The sequence below is a fragment of the Chrysoperla carnea genome, chromosome 5 (genome assembly GCF_905475395.1).
Source record: "Chrysoperla carnea chromosome 5, inChrCarn1.1, whole genome shotgun sequence".
NCBI classification, from domain to species: Eukaryota; Metazoa; Arthropoda; class Insecta; order Neuroptera; family Chrysopidae; genus Chrysoperla; species Chrysoperla carnea.
The window spans coordinates 19022777-19040244 of NC_058341.1; the positions used below are offsets into that span (position 1 = coordinate 19022777).

At 27.1% G+C, this 17468-nt stretch overlaps 1 non-coding gene across 1 annotated transcript; it reads right to left on the reverse strand.

The window, feature by feature from the left end:
• Positions 1-10653: 10653 nt before the first annotated feature.
• Positions 10654-10725, reverse strand: Trnap-agg. Its single transcript has one exon. It is a non-coding gene; the product is annotated as a tRNA-Pro (tRNA).
• Positions 10726-17468: the final 6743 nt, after the last annotated feature.

Here is a 17468-nt window from a genome sequence, read left to right on the forward strand (position 1 = left end):
AATAAACCCAAACTTTTTTACAATACTGTAGGTTTCCAACCACCTTGAATCCAATTGCTTTTTATAGTCTCCAATGTCATTTGAATATAGCTCTTCGTCATTTTGAATGAGTCAATGGTTTTACGGGAGTAAAACTAAAACTTTCTATCAATAGTTAACTATGTATTATAAAATGCACCAATCATGCAGACCAATAAGAATAATATGTTGAATAGCTGAATAACCTTTTAGTTTTATGAGATACATTATTTTATAATCGCATAATGGTTAATTTATTTCTATTATTATTAAAACTTATCATTTTTATTTATTTTTAATTAGAATTATTAAATTATATAATAGAATAATAAAAACGATGATTATTTTAAAAAAATCTATAAACGTGTTTTAGTAATTGTGTCAATCGAGCGAGGGTGAAGACTTTTGCCATTTGAGAGATGCCTCAACAAAGAATGGTCAATAACTTCGTTTAATTTACTCACAGATGGCAAAACTATATAGAATTGCTTGAGGAAATTTTTGAATTGAATAAACACGATACGTTACTATTTAAACAATAGTTTAATTACTTTGTGATTTTTTTTGTTCAAATTCTTTTGATCTGCATTATTTAATAGTATATTCGACGTAAGCACACGTGAACACTTAAAAAATTTAAGAATTTCCCCGACAAATGTGGTTTTTGCTTGTAATTTTCTCCAAACTAAACCGATTTTCGTGGAACATAGCTATAAAAAGAATTTATATCAAATTACCTTTCAAGCTAAAAACAAATTAAAATCGGTTCATCCAATTGAGAGCTTCGGTGCCACAGATAGACACCCCGGCACACACACACAGTCAAACTTCTATCATTAAACACCCCTCTTTTCCGTCGGGTTTTAAAAATAAAATTCAGGGATAATTACGATCATAAATTTTTAAAATTTTAAATTTCTTCTACTTAAAAGTCCGATTACATAAATCATCAACAAAATTAATATAAAATTAATTTCGAATAAATTATGTCGATCCATACAAGCACAATATACATAGATTTCCAATTAATTAATCATTATTCATACTTACAATTATTCAAAAATTCTTCTGAAAAATATTGTAATAATAATAAATATATATTAAATAATATTTATATTATAAAATTGTTGAATTTTCAAAACAATTTTATTGAATTTATATTTATAAATTATAATAATTAATAATATATAGTTCAAGTAATAGAAAAGAATACACCTCTAAGTTGGTATATGATCATTTTAACGTAGAACAAAATAAAATATGTCGTCTAATTTGCCGTATATTATCCGTGAAAATCAAAGATTTTTGGGAGTTTCTGATTGGAGAAAGAATTAAGAAGCTTGTCAAATTCACACGGAGTTGGCAGTAAAAAGCTTTACTTTCTTAACACGCTTTTATTTAGTTTCATACAAATGTTAGTATGTTAGTATGTAACGGAAATGTTGAACATGATAATGACCCCTTTCAAAATGTCGGATTAACTCGAAATTTGTCATACTTATCAACGACCGATGATAATACAATAATTTAATAATTTTTTTTGATTATCCTAATCAGGATTTTCAGGATTAACGATTTCTATATCTAAAAATATATCCATTTATTTGCGCTTCCACCATATTTATACCGAATTTTTGATAAAACTAAAAAACACAAAAGAAATAATAGTTTATATAACTAAAAAATTGAACTAAATGGTAGAAATTTATTTCTTTACATTCAAAAAAATTATTTCATTGTAAAAAAGCGTGATGTGCTTTTTAAGATATTTTATATTGACTTTAGTTTTACCAATATCTGTCTATAAAGCAGTGACGAAAATTTTGAAATGGAACTGGAATTACAATTTTGAATATCTCTGGATGGGTATATAAAGTAATATGGAAATCTTTTTCATAAGTAAAAGCTATATCTTACAATGTAAATCAAAATATTTAAAACAATTTTATATGATTAGTAAATAATTTGATCCAAATAATAAACAATTTTAAATAATTTTACCATTTTTGAATAATATTTTTTTTAAATATGTGTTCGGCTTTATATTTTATAGTGAAAGTTATTTTAAGAATAATAAATATTAAAATAATAATATGTATTAAATAATATGTCATATTTTATTTTTATTTTAAAAAGAAAGGATAATATTTTTACCACATGTTTAAAAACACCCACTGTGCTCGCTGCTCAGTGATTATTTAATTCTATTGTAAAAGATTTGCAAGTGTGAATTTAATAATATTCTTATTCTTATACAGATAGTACAGTTAAAGATGTTACAAGTTAAGGAAACAGAAAGAAACCGTTCGTATTTTACTAAAATCTCATGGAATTTGTTTCTTAGGTGTCAAATATCATTAGTAACGTACGAGTTAGTGGCGTAAATGTTTCTATTTATTAATAAACAATAAATTGTAAATTCAATGAAACGGATAACGTTATAGTTGACTTATAAAATTAATAAATAGGCAACTTGAATTACGTATACGTTATACATGTCTAATAGTTTTCGATTATTTGACAAACACTTAACATTTACGTCATACAAGTAGTCTAATTACTAATTTTTTAAGTGCACTTTAATATTGATCTCTAAGAAACACATTTCACGAGGCTTTAGAAAATTGCGAGCGGTTTGTTTCATTTTCTTTTACTAGCCGATTTTTGTAACATCTTTTACTGAACTAAGGTGTGACTTCATAAAATTTAAGATTCCTACAATAGGATATTATAATAATAATAAATTCAAATGAACCAAAAGATTCGTGGAAAATTTTCTAATTTAATTAATCGTTACCAGTACAGAAAAAAATCTGCAATTTATATCCGTATCACAATGTTGAAGATTTAATTTCGTGGTTTTATAAAGTGACTCAGGGTTTTTACTTCCATTATTTTTAAATATAAGGTTTAAACGTTTTTTTATGAAGTTTAAGGGAATTTTTGATAACTATTGTTAAAATTTTTGTCAATGTTAATATTTAACATACCAACCTCGACAATTTATTTTCATAAATTCTCTAAAATAATAATTATATTTAAAAACAGTTAACCTTGCATCTCAGCAGATATATCTTTTGTATTTATTTTTAATTACATTAAATGCTATTTTTTTTTATAATATTCTTTTTATGGCAGAACTATCACGGTAACTAGGTAGCGAATAGGGGATCGAATCTAACTACATTTTTTTTATCACTTTAGATGAAGATTTATCACTCCACGAATAAAAAAGTGAAGCTGGTTTTATAAAATCTTTTCTAGTATGCAAGATATGAACGTTTAAAATTCCTAATTAAACTTTGTTTTGCTAAAAGAAGATGGGCAATCTTTGAATCCAATCTTCGATTGCTTATAACTTCATCGTTTTCTAATCAATTTTAAATTCAGTTTCAAATTTTGTCATGGTATCAAGTCTAGTTTTACATTTTTTGGGTAATATGGCCAATTCGACATCAGAATTATCCTCTATTCAAACTAAAATTGTCAATTTTTCCCTAAATTGTTCTTCTCAAAAGGTATCAAAGAGATAGGTGCCCATTTTAAATTCGGGAGCCGTCAAATTTATAATTGCAATGAAAACTAAAGTAAATAATATAATCAAAATCAGTTTGACATTGGTAGATTAATTTTAGGCAGATTTCACATTCAAATGACATTGGATCTATTCACAAAATGCGGCACAAAACAGGGAGGAACGAAAGGTATTTCTTAGCGTAACGATGTCTGGTAAAGATGGTGGGGAGAGGGCTTCAAGAAAACGTGACCTTTCAGCGCCTTGCAGCTCATTTTCATTTTATTTTGGAAAATTTTTGATCATTTATTATTTTTTGGCATTTTATTAACAGCAGAATTTTACAAAATGTGACCCAGCCTAGCTCGGAGAAGGGGGGGGATTAAAAAACGCAATTTTTGTGCCGTATTTTCGAAGACGAAATTTCGAAATTTTTGTTGACCAATGAATTATCCCACATTTTAGATTTTGGACAGTACTGTCTATGACACGTGTTGTATTAATATTGAAACTGCTATATAATCATATACGAGTGATTTGTTGTCATCAAGAGATACCGTATTCGTTCTGCCTTAAAATTATACTTTTATTATTTATTTAATAAAAAAGTACATTCATCTTTCAATTTGTTTGTAAATTATTCTTTTGTTGACAAAACAATTAAATAAAAAAGTAATTATATATATTTATATACACTTATAATCAGTTATATATATATTTTTTATAAATATTTTTATTTAAAACATGAATATGATTAAATATCCTTGTAATAGATATCTATGATAACAGAACTTAAGCATTAAAATTATAATAATTACTAATTAATTACTAATTTTAGTGTTAATTAGAATAATATATTTATTTTATTTAAAATGATATTTATTTTGCTTGATCGTACGTTTGAATAAATTCTTAAGTTAAATAATAATTATTATTATTAATTTATGTACCAAAATTAATTAATATAATGTATTATTAATTTAATGATGCATAAAATTATTCTTTGTAATAAGTTTATTAGTTTTTATTCATAACAAGGTGAAACCCGTGGAAAAATTGAAAATATTTCTTAAGTCAATGTGATATCAAATGTATTAAGATGGTTGTTTTTGTACAATATTGTAAAAATAGTGTACTACATCATACAGCAGTGGTATGTACGTATAGATATGCTTAGCACACTCAAATAAGTATTAATTTTAACATGCTTTTAACTCAACTGTCCATTTATCACGTATTCTGTATGATAATAGCATAATAATAAACATCTGTAATTCTGTATATAATAGACATCTCTCTTACACTACTTATAATCTAAATATAATTGTTTCTGTTATACAAAAAATTTAAATAACTTTGAGTAATTATATCTCAAGAAAGAAACAGTCAATAGTTTTGGGTTTTTTTTTTAAACTCACACACATAAATTCATGAATGTTCAGTTAGTTTTTTGAAAATATCTTAAATCTAGTTTTTTTTTCTGGAATTAAAAAACTTGTTAAAAACACAACAAAATGCAACCTATGCTCTCCATGTTAATTATCCGATATTTAATTGTATTTAACTCGAGTTAGAGACGGTCAATCGACTTCGAATTTTTGTGATTAATGTATTATTATATTCCTAATAAGTATACACAAATTTAGATTATTTTCTGTCGATATGCCCATAGCAAGACAACAACCCCTGATGCTCGTAGTGAATTTATTTCACTATGAAAAATGTTCTACTACTTTGTATAAGCTATTTTGCATATACTTAGCTAAAAAAAAACCTTCAATCTTGTTACAATTTATATGTAAAGTCAAGGTTAGATCAATTAAATAACGGCTAGAAGGAAATTGTTTCCTTTGCCATTGATATAATTTATGATTTGTTGGTTTTTTTATACTCATAATTTTTGTTCTTTTTTAATACATTTAACACCTACTTATTATAAATTCTAGTTTTGATTTCCGTTATCAATGGAAATAATCTAATTTATTTTTTAAATATTATAATTTTTTATGAATGAATATTACATTATATACATCTGTTTTAATTTGAGGGTCACATCTTTCCGAGATTATGTGAATTAAATTTTACAAATAATTTAATAAACGAAATTTAAAATAATCAATTTTTTTATTTCCATTTTTAATTTAAATAGATTAAAAAGATTTTAAAATAATATTATCCATATAACGACGTTAAAGAGCCTATCAATTTAAATCGTTATAATCGATAGTCATTATAAGCGATATGTACATATTCATATTAATGTGAAAGATAATCCATATTTGAGTTAAAAAGTTCCAAAATAAAATTACTCTCAAAATAAAGTTAATGATGTTCAAAGTTTGGCTATATATATTTATATCGGCTATAGCCGATACGGATCGGTGTATAGTTCCAATGAATATTGCAGAAGTCGATATGTCATTATAGCTGATGTTGTTATAGCCGAAATATTCTTCTAGAAGATACTTAACCGAAATCTGAACTTGAAACTAAGCCTTCAACAAATTGAAAAATAGGACATATTCTTAATATTTTTCCTAGCGTCAGAGATGGTTAGAGATTTCGAAAAAATTATTAAAACAAGTGAAAACAAACAAATGACTGAGTTAATTGTTGAAATACCATGTATGGGCAGTATTACAGTGTCACATTACACATACATACATGGGTAAAGTGACGTTTATGAAAAAAGATTTCAAACAAAAGTTGATTTTTTATAAGGAACATTTTTTACATTTAAACTTTTGTTCTATCTTTGGCGGATTACATGATTGGTCCTACGGACCCAAGACCCAATTGACCTATGTTGCCCATTTACGAACTCTACCTCACTTTTTACGTCCTCGGCATGCTATAAAAATATCAGCTCGACATCTTTTTTCGATTTTGAGTTATCGTGTTGTCAGGTGGACAAACAGACAGGCAGACAACCGGAAATGAACTAAAAAAGGTGATTTTATGAACACCTATACCAAAATTTGGTTCGTAGCATCAATATTTTTAAGCGTTACAAACTTGGGACTAAATTCAGTATGCCTTGATATATATTACATATATACATGGTATAAAAAGTTGCTAAGAATATTTTTTTATACCCATAAACGGATTTTCTTGCCAAAATTTGCATTTTCAAGTTCTTTTTTACTGAACTTTTCCCCAATAGTTCGAACTGTTATTCCAAGAGCTGCTTCTGCGGATGTCTATTTTAGACATTTCTCCATAATGCAACTGTAAAACTAACAACAGTTAACAATTTAGCAATATTTTCAAAATATTCCACTTTTAAAATGATTTATAAACGCAATTGAATGCTGGATAATATAAATATGAACAAATGGAAATTTAATAAAATGACTTTGACATTTAAAAAGTGTAACTTTAAATGATCAGACATTTTTTATTCTTTTCAAAATCAATTAATATGTTTATTAAGTACCTATATTATTGTCTTAATAAAAAAAATAAGATAAAAGGTGTGTAAAAATTAATAATATTATAAATATTAATGACTCATACAGGTATACTGATTGAATGAGAACTAACAATTGCTACTTTAGTAATAATCTACAGATCTACACCCAAATACAAAGGTGGGATTTTTATTTTTGTTGTTGTTTTTTTTTTATGTTTATTTTTTAATATATGTTCAATTATGACCCAATTTAAACAAAAAATATTTTTGAATTCGATTTATATAAGTCATTTAAAGTATGAGTCAAAACTGTTTCCGTTACTTGTTTCTAAGAATTATTTTTTAAGTCACTTACTGCTAAAATATCATGGTCGAAGAAGTCTAGACGAAGAGATTAAGCTTCGAAAAACCGCTCTACCATAATCCCTCGACCAAGAGGAAAGCTTTTACGAAAGGTGTTTTTTTCTCTCGAAAAAACGTAATTTTTCGAATAATTTTCAGAATTTTTTGCTAAAAAAAAAATGAGGTTTCGTGAACCGATTACTCATAACTTCACCAAATATCAACTTTAAAATCTAAAGAGAAAAAAATTATAAACAAATGTCTATTTCCGCTCAGTTTTTCAAGTTTTCTCGGCACCTACGCATCCAAATCGAACTTACCAAACGGTAATCGATAGGTTTTTTTGAAATCTGAATTATTTTTCATTGGACATCAACTTTTTTTTATCGCAAGACAACCCTTTGTTTTACTTTTGCGACTTTTTCGGTTAACTAAGCTATTGATTAGCCGCAAACAAATTTGTTTTATGATAGCAATTTTGTCATTCGTTTCGTAGATTAATTGGATTATATATTCATAATTATTCTACCAGTGATACGTTCATATTCTGCGTATAAAGTTTGAGTATTCGTACCGTGCGTGTGGTTTTTTGGAAGCGTTTTCATGGTAACTATACACTACTTTAATTATATTATTGTATGGATTGCATTTATGACTTACATTGAAAATTTAATATTATTTTCTCACAAATTTAAATAAATAATTATGATAATTTACATTTGAAAAATAATATTTATGCAATTTGATTTCTTATTTTCATAATTTTTAATGCAATTAAGTTTAATTAATTAGTGTTTTTCAATAAATTTAATTTGACATTTTCTATAACATTAACATGTAAAGGATTGCAAATTGGTCATAACAGCCTCCTTTAACGCAAAAGTCACTGGAAGCGCTGGCATTGACTTTATTGTCCCTACCATGACTATGCACACAACGAATACACCGTATTTGAATGGTTCACTAGTAATAAAACCGGAATAAAGATTAAGTTCTATAGTTTTAATAAAACTAAAAACATTTCAATCATATTCTAAAGTAATAATTAGTTTTGACAATAATTAGACAGTAATTAATTTTTTATATAATTTATTTCATGTTTTTTAACTTAATTAAAAATTCAAGTTAGTTAGTTTTAAAAAACACTACATAACATTGAAGGCGTGGGTATTAAATTTTTCACTGTTGGTTCAATTAATAATTAATCCGTTAGAGATTACTCAGTTAGCTACATATAATAAGTATTTGTTTAATAAAACGAATATTTAGAGTCAATTATGTGTTTAGCAGTATTAGTGTGCGTAGCATAACGGTAAAGACTTGCATTTTTTTTGGTAAAATCGTATTTGATATCACAGGAAAAATTAACATGAATTCCAAGAATAATATTGTTAATCCTGTTTTTTATCAATTATTAAAAGCTTTTATTTAGCTTCATTTGTTCTTCCCATTTTTCAATTGACCTGAAATTAGCCAAGCACATGTAAATTGGATGATTGATCAATTAAATTGATCTAATTTTCCCGTCGCTTCCACCATAATTGATACACGTACGTTTTTTAGTGTTAAATCAAAAATTTAAAAAAAAATACTTTTCTAGGAACAAATTTAGTATGACTATTTATTTGTAAACGCTTGTAGCGCTCCGAATCATCCTTGATATTTAAATTGAAAAAGCCTGCAGCTTTTACAAATATCCATATATCAGTGACTCATAAGAAAACATATTTTCCACTCTTTAGTTCAATAAAAGCATTTGCCTAAAAAAGAACTTTTTTTTTTTAATTTTTAATTTAAAAACAAAAGACGTATGTATGTATATGAAATATGGTGGAAGCGCTGGGTAAATTAAGTTAAGCTTACCATAAAAATGTACTGTGATCTGATTTACATTCTCAAGCAAAATTTTCAATTTCCTTAGATGATAAAACTGTAGAGACTAATATTAACCAATTCTGATTCTGCAATTTGTGTGTATAAATTGTTATAAATTTTTCTTTAAACAAATTTTATACAGACACTACTATTTTAAGATGAATAATTTCTGATTATATTAAATTTATTAGACAAAAAAAATTATATTAAACGGGTTTTTTTTTCATAAATCGAATTAAACATGTTTCAATTTTGTTTATAAATTAATATAAAATCTTAGACAAACAAAAAAAGATTCTATGTGTACGTATATAATATGATATGTTTTTTTTTTTTATAATATAACAGGATTTTTATTCAAATTTAAATTGTTTGAAAGAATTTTAATTAATTATTATATATATAAAGTAAAATATAAACATACGAGTACTATTTACACAAAAAATCCAAATTCTTGTAGGTATATTTTAGTATGACCACCGATAAATATAACGAGAGGCAAAACACAAATTTTTTGTCAAAAAGAATTTCAGTGATTACAAATCACTAAACCTCCGATTTAATCTGGTACTTTTAAATAATTTGTTATTATGAATAGATAAATTATTGATTTGTCTAAACCTATTCAAGCAAACAATTGATTTTTAATCACATTTTTTTTTCATAAATTACGCTCAAAAATCGTACTCTGGTAAAGAACTCATTGATTTCCAAAATCAAGCTTTTCTTGTTAATTATTACACAACACGTCGACACCACTATACCAAACACCAATACCAGAGTTTGTTTAATTTTTATTTCGAAAACTAAGCGTCTGGAGAAAAAATAGCTAGAAAGGATATAGACACATAAACGTATAGATACATATGTATATATACATATATAATTTTGACGCTGGTCATTTTTGACATCTATTGGGTAGGATCGATGAACATTTGAAGAAATTTTTTCAAACTTCCATCATCTGTGCAAATGCAATAGCTTCATTAACGAAAAATAATAATTTCCGACAAAAATTGATCTTTATGGAGCAAAGGACAAAAATGTCCTTCGAAAAATATGTAGTTCTATTTACGAAAAACAAAATTGGCCCCTGCTTAATCAAGCAAATGTTCCCGAATAAAAAATAAATAAAAAACTATATTTTGCACAAATGTATTAGGAATCATTTGCTGATTTTCCATTCCGTATTCCAAAAAATAAAGGGTGGAAACTTTTTTAAAAATCATCCTGTAAAAACAAATAATACTCGCTTAATATTTAATAATAAGTTTGAACTTGATATTCATAATTTGAATTATTAAATCATCAATTTTAAAATAACCTTCATCAAGGCCATTTCTTATTACTTACCTATTCTGTTTATTTTAAAAAAAACGGTCGTTCATTCCATCAATAGTATAACGGTGATTTGTTTTTTTTTCTTTTGTATCAAATAATTTCCATTCATTGGAAGAAAGTATGTTGAAAACGTATTTAAAAAAAAATTACTGGGCTCAGCCGGGATTTGAACCCGGGACCTCTCGCACCCTAAGCGAAAATCATACCCCTAGACCACTGAACCACGATAATAATTTCATTTAAAATGACTTCAAGAAATTTTCAAATTGTCATCAGTTTTACAGAAATAGCAATTCTGTAAGAACTGTGCTTAGAAATTTACGGAAAGATTATGATCGATTTAATCGCTCAATCGATAGTGAGCAGACAATTCGCATCTTAGTACAAAAATTCGAAGAAACTGTAATCGTTGGAGATGGAGTAAGGCGTGTGTATCACCACTTTTTGCGAAGTTTTCTAAAGAGTCGCGAATATGTCAACAAACCTACAAAATTTAAGCAGCTTAAAGCTTACATCCGCCAAATTATAGTCAAAATAACCACCTGAAACTTGCGAAAAGTCACAGAAAATTATCTCGAAAGAACAAACTGCTGTAGAAGGTCCAGATTCAGTCATTTGGCTGACATAATTTTTCATATTAAATGGAGTAAGCTTAATAATATCACATTTTGTGATTCCTTTTAAATTGAAATTATAAAAAACTCAATTTTGATCACCGTTTAATTGAAAAACAAGTTGTTTAGGGGAGGTAACGACGTCTATGCTTCTCAACATTAACTTGCCCATGTGAAGGGTCGACAAAACAATTACTACGATTAAAATATCAGTACGATATAAGAAACTGTCTATTATATCTTTATTTTACATAATTAATCGAATTTAAATGAAATCTATTAATTAAAATATATATTAATTACACTTTTATAATAGACATATCAATTTTCAATTAAATGAAAAGAAACGTCATTTACTTTTTTTATTACAATTACATAAAGATAGCATACGAATAAAGACAATTGTAATAATATTAATTAATTAAATCACATCAAATTGAATTACAATGGTATTCAAAATATCTGAATATTATACAATCTATTTTATATAGTTCTAGTTATTATTATATGTGTTATTGTGTTATTCGTACTTATCGTTTCATATTACCATGATTTTTGAACAACACGATAATTACATAAAAAGTATATACTTGATATTTGCTAATAAAAGAAATTGTTGTTTTTGGTTCCCAAAATGAAATCTATTTTTTAAATATAATTATAACGAAATTGTTGCATATTCTTTAAAATGGAAGATGGATTTTTATTAATGATGTGAAATGAACTATATTTGGAAATACTTTATTTTTTTAACAAATTTTATTCGATGTTTATCAACTTGCTAAAAATTAGAAGGGTTTATTTTATTTTGAAATTTGGTACATATTTAGAATATTTGAGTAATTCATTTCAATTCTTAAATAGACGTTTAATAGAAGTTGAGGGAATAATATAATGCCACAATATATAACTTCCCACAAAAGAAAATTATTGTAATGGGTCCGATTTTCGACATCGAAATTTTCAACATATCCAATATATTGAGCCATGAGGGTCAGACGATCAAATAGACAAAAAATGGTTATCATTCTAAAAAAATCGAAATTATTTTTTACCAATTTGGACAAAAACATCATTTTAAGCTTATTTTAGTACGACAAAAACGATGCGACCAGTTAAAATGCGAGCCAAATTGCGATTCTCAAGATATGTGACCTAAAGTACTAAAATTCAAAAAATTGAGGATCAAAATTACCAATAATTAAATGATTTTCACTAAGATTGGAGGAAAAACTTAGGGAACTCTAATTTTCCCTGTGTGAAAGATAAATGATAAAGTTGTCGTATTAACTTGAATCCGTTGCAATTGCAATAATATGGGTGCAAACCAAGAAATAGAAGTGTTTACTGTAAGCACAAGTTTTAGAAAATAGAGAGGATACTATAATTTAAAAATTTGACCATTTTTACTGATAGTCTAAGATTATTAGTTACATTGCAATTTTTAATTTTTCAAAATCATGAAGTTTTTAAAAGTTCATAAAACATATACATTAAAAAAAATATATGAAACAAGTGAAAAACAATTGACTGAGTTAATTGTTGAAATACCATGCATAGTCAGTGTTGATTTCTTTATCACATTACACATACAAACATGTGACACATACATAACTGATAATCAAGTATAGTACATATAATAAAATTTCCGCCTAACTTTTGTTCTATCTCTAACGGTTTACAAGATGGGTCCTACGGACCCAAGACCCAATTGACCTATGATGCTCATTTACGAACTTGACCTCACTTTTTACGTCCTGAGCACGCTGTAAAAATTTCAGCTCGATATCTTTTTTCGTTTTTGAGTTATCGTGTCCACAGACGGACGGACAGCCGGAAATGGACTAATTAGGTGATTTTATGAGCACATATGACAAAATTTTTTTTCTAGCATCATTATTTTTAAGCGTTTCAAACTTGGGACTTAACTTAATATACTATGTATATTTCATATATACATGGTATAAAAATATCAAATTTGCATGTTGAATATTAAACATCAAATATATATCTGATATTACTCATAATATGAGAACAACACCTTATAATATTGAATTTCCGGTATATTTTATGAGACATGACACGTGTATTTGATATTACGTGATTTATAAATCAAAAAATCTGATGTGCTGAATACACATAACTTCCATGTCTAGAACAAAATTGCTGTTTCTGAGAGAGTACATAGGTATTTATATAGAGTATAGTATATAGGAGATCATAATATTTTACAGCCCCAGCGGGGGGAATATATACCTCAAAATTTGGTGGGAGGGTGGCGTTGGAAAGTTTCTAGAGATTATATTAAGAAAAAAATGTTAAATTTTAGTTACTGGTAAAAATGATGTGATTTTCGTAAGACGTGACAGAATTCGTGTAATCTTACATCGGATTCGTAATCAGCAATCGAAAATACCTACTCTAGATGACAATTTTAAGCTAAAATAGATATTTTTAATAGAAATTTGGGTTACATATTTCCTCCGCTGAAGCCTTATGCCCCCTTATGTAAAGGTTCAGTTTGCTGAATGTTCCTTGGGGTTCTATAAACACGTTACAAAAAGCTACATTAAAATCGGTGACGTTTCCCAACTTTTCCAAAAATCCCGACTTATTAACTGTACTAAAACTGATACTTTTTCTTTTAAATATGTACAGAAATTAATAATTTTTCATTTATAATCTCTATATAGAGGTGTTCGATACTTAATACCAGTTAATTTATTTTAAAATTCATTTTGAATATTATTTAATAAAATTATCAATTACTGTTTTGACATTTTAAAATAAAATAAAATCAAGTGTTCACAGTAAGTGGTATTCACACTACTAACCGAGTTATTGAACTGAATTTAAAACAGACGCATGTATTTAAAAAGTCACTTTAATGACCCAAATAACGTATGACATGGAGATTAAATGATATTAAGGTCTAAAAGTCGTTTATCATAAACTATTCCTTATAAAACAGAGGTCCTATTTTTTTGGCTTTACCTTTTAGTTCAAAATTTATTATTTCCTTCGTCGGTTTACAATGTTACACTGCAGTTCCTAGCCTAAACTTTACCAATAATACATCAACTTAATGATGTATGCTATATTTGCCATAAAGGCTTCATGCAAAATTCTGTTTTGCTAGAAAGAGATACAAAGAAATCTTTGATGGCTTTTATCATGGTTGTTTTTATAGTTATTCGAAAAATAATTTTCCTCTGCTGTTTGTTACAGGAATTAAAAAAAAATCATTAATAGTCCCTATTGAAATAGACAAATATGGTTGTGATTATTTATAATCTCTTTACCTTGCATGCGTTAAATAGACAATCCTCAACAGGTACCGTAATCGAGCTACCTTAACAAAGGTAATAAGATGAATAACTTCTATGCCTATATGTGCGTATAATTGCTCGCACGATAGAAGTCTGTAATCAACGATTTAATGTGTTTTTACTTTTGTAGTGCAAAACAATCGGTGAAGGTCGTTTATTATTATCTTCTTGTACAGTTCACGAAGTGTTAAAGAACTGCGTAGCGTAAAAGAATTTCAATTTTTTATACTTTATTTATATGGATATTTCTTCTTTTAAGAAATATATTTATTGAGAGTTTGTGAAAAACCAATTTCTAATGTCGAAATTTTTCAAATTTACCCTTTCCTTATTTAAGCAATGAGGCAATGTGTTAATCAATCAATGTTAAGATTTGGTTGTGGAAGTAATAAATCATATTCTTTCAGTTGATTTCTTCAAAATTAATTTTTTTAAACTTCTGATGACAAAAAGATTTACTTTTTGATTCAACTTCCTGCAACTGAAGACTTTAATTTCTAGTTCAACTCGCCATTATAAAAAAACAATTTATACCTACATTTATTGTATTTATTTAATTTAATAAAGGTGAATTAAATCACAAAGAATAAAAATTATGAAAATTGAAATAAATTTATCGTTTGTCTTCAGAGTTAGAAATGCAATATAGGGATCATTTTTACCTGTATAATGGGGATCATTTTACCCATAATGATATATTTGAATAATGTCAGAAAAACTTACGTTAAAATCTATTAAACACCTATCAAAATGTGTTATTCTGTTATTGAAAGTCAACAGAAGCGAAGAGTAAAAGCAGCTGGCTACAACAAACACAAAAAACTAAATTTTACCTTGAAATTTGTCTTACCATAGATCAAAAACTGTAAAATTAATATTTTTACTATGAAATATATATAGTAAATAGCTTTAATGGTTCACTTAAAACAACGGGGGATCATTTTGTTGCACTATCCCTTACGTTCCTTTCGTACTGTTACATTCTGTACCCATTTACATTAAAAATAAAACAGTCAGTATTAATATCAATCATAATTATTACATTTAATTCATGGAAGCCGAAACGTATATGTAGCAAAAAAAAAATTATATATATTATTCACCCAGCCATTGTAAACAACAGCGATAACATAGCTACAAGAACACGATCAATTATAAATAGCGTATTACAGTGCTGGTCCGAATCGATGAAATGTTGTTGGACTAAATTCAATAAGCACCAACAAACTCTTCTTCTTGTTCCAAGATCATAGACGTGAACTCTTAGCCCACTATTATTTTAGAAGTGAATGATTTATTCAATTTTTCGTTACAAGTTTGTAAGATGGGTAGATAGAGCTTTGGCCAAGGTGTATTTGCGTTTGAAAATCAAGAAGAGGGTGCAAAACTGCTCCTGAATCGAAGCTAAGCCGATATTGATTTAAAAAACCTTGGATTTTCAGCCTTTACGCGAGCTTTGGTCAAAGCTTATTGGCGTTTGCTGCCCTTGTTCAAGATTGAACCAGGACTAATTTACCAAGGTTGTTGTTGATTTATATTCAAGTTGTATGCAGTCATGCTTGAATGGAAATTGGTTTTGTGAGCAAAGGTGCAAGTACATAAACTGCTTCAAATCCCGTCAGCGGCGAATCTGGTTAAAATATGCGTACCTCTATCTGTGGCAAACCTTGCACTCAGGGTTGAGTGAAGACTAGAAACCAGGTTTAGGCCAATACCTGACCACCAACGATTAAATGATGTTATAATTTGATGTTGATACGAGATTCGCCCATGGTTTTCCAACTTTTTCCGATACCCAATATCATCCTAATACTAATCCGATCTCTAGGCAGCGAAAGCCTAAGTAAAAAATAAATAATAAAATTATGATTGATTCATTTGTATATTTGCTTCCGAATTAGCATTATTCAGTCCATCACTAAATACAAGAAGAACGATTATTATTATAAAATACAAAAATATTCATAACAGAACAAAAAAATAAATTGCTACAAACGATTACATATGTAAAAATTATTTTTATTTGTAAAATAACTAGCAAGGTATTTTGTTTTACAACTATAGTATAATAATACATAAGTTTTTTTTTTACTTGTTTCTAGTTAAAATTACTATTTTCTGCTTAAATAATAGACTTAGGTATATAATTATTCAATTAGATAATTGACCATTTTAGTGTGTATATATCTCGTGTTTGTTTGTTTTTTAATTTTTTTAAAAAGTAATTTATGCCGCCCGCGATGTTACAAGAAATTTAGATATTCTAATTTTTTCTTTTCTTTTTTTTTTTGGAAAAAAATGTTTTCTACAAGTTTTTATTTGAAATGATAGAAAAAATAATGTTCGGATTTGTCTCAATATTTCATGTTTTAAGGACCCTTGATCAAATTTTTCAGCGGTTAGATATAATTATCCTGAAAAATAGAAATTATAAAAATTGAAATTTTTAAGAGAAATTATAATTTTAAATGAAAACACGGTGATTTAGATATCGACGGGGAAATTCAAAAATAGTACCTAGATAATTTTAGATTTCATACCTTCATCCACACCGACGAACTTTGAATTTTCAAATATGACCCCTTACCTTGTGATATCTCATCTCATACAATTATCTCTTTAAACATGATTTAAAAAAAATGAAATCAATCGATGGGTTCTTAAGGTAAGCTACACAGAAGATGGAAGGCATGAATTTCATCTTCTGTGTAGTCTTAAGAATCAATCGATCAATTTCATTTTTGGAAATTTAGAAAATTCAAAGCTATGGTGGTTGGGAATGAACTGGTGAAATATAAAATTCTCTAGGTACCATTTTTGAACTTTCCCCAAGATATCTAAATTGACGTGTTTTCATTTAAAACAATAATGATACCAAGTCAAGAGTTATTAAGGGTAGATACTTTTGAAATAGACACACTGTTTATAAATCTATGCTATTCACCAGGTGCTAGAAGAGGACGAGTCCCGAAAATCCGTTAAAAAATGTTAAAAAACCACAATTTGACGTTGAGAATTCCTGG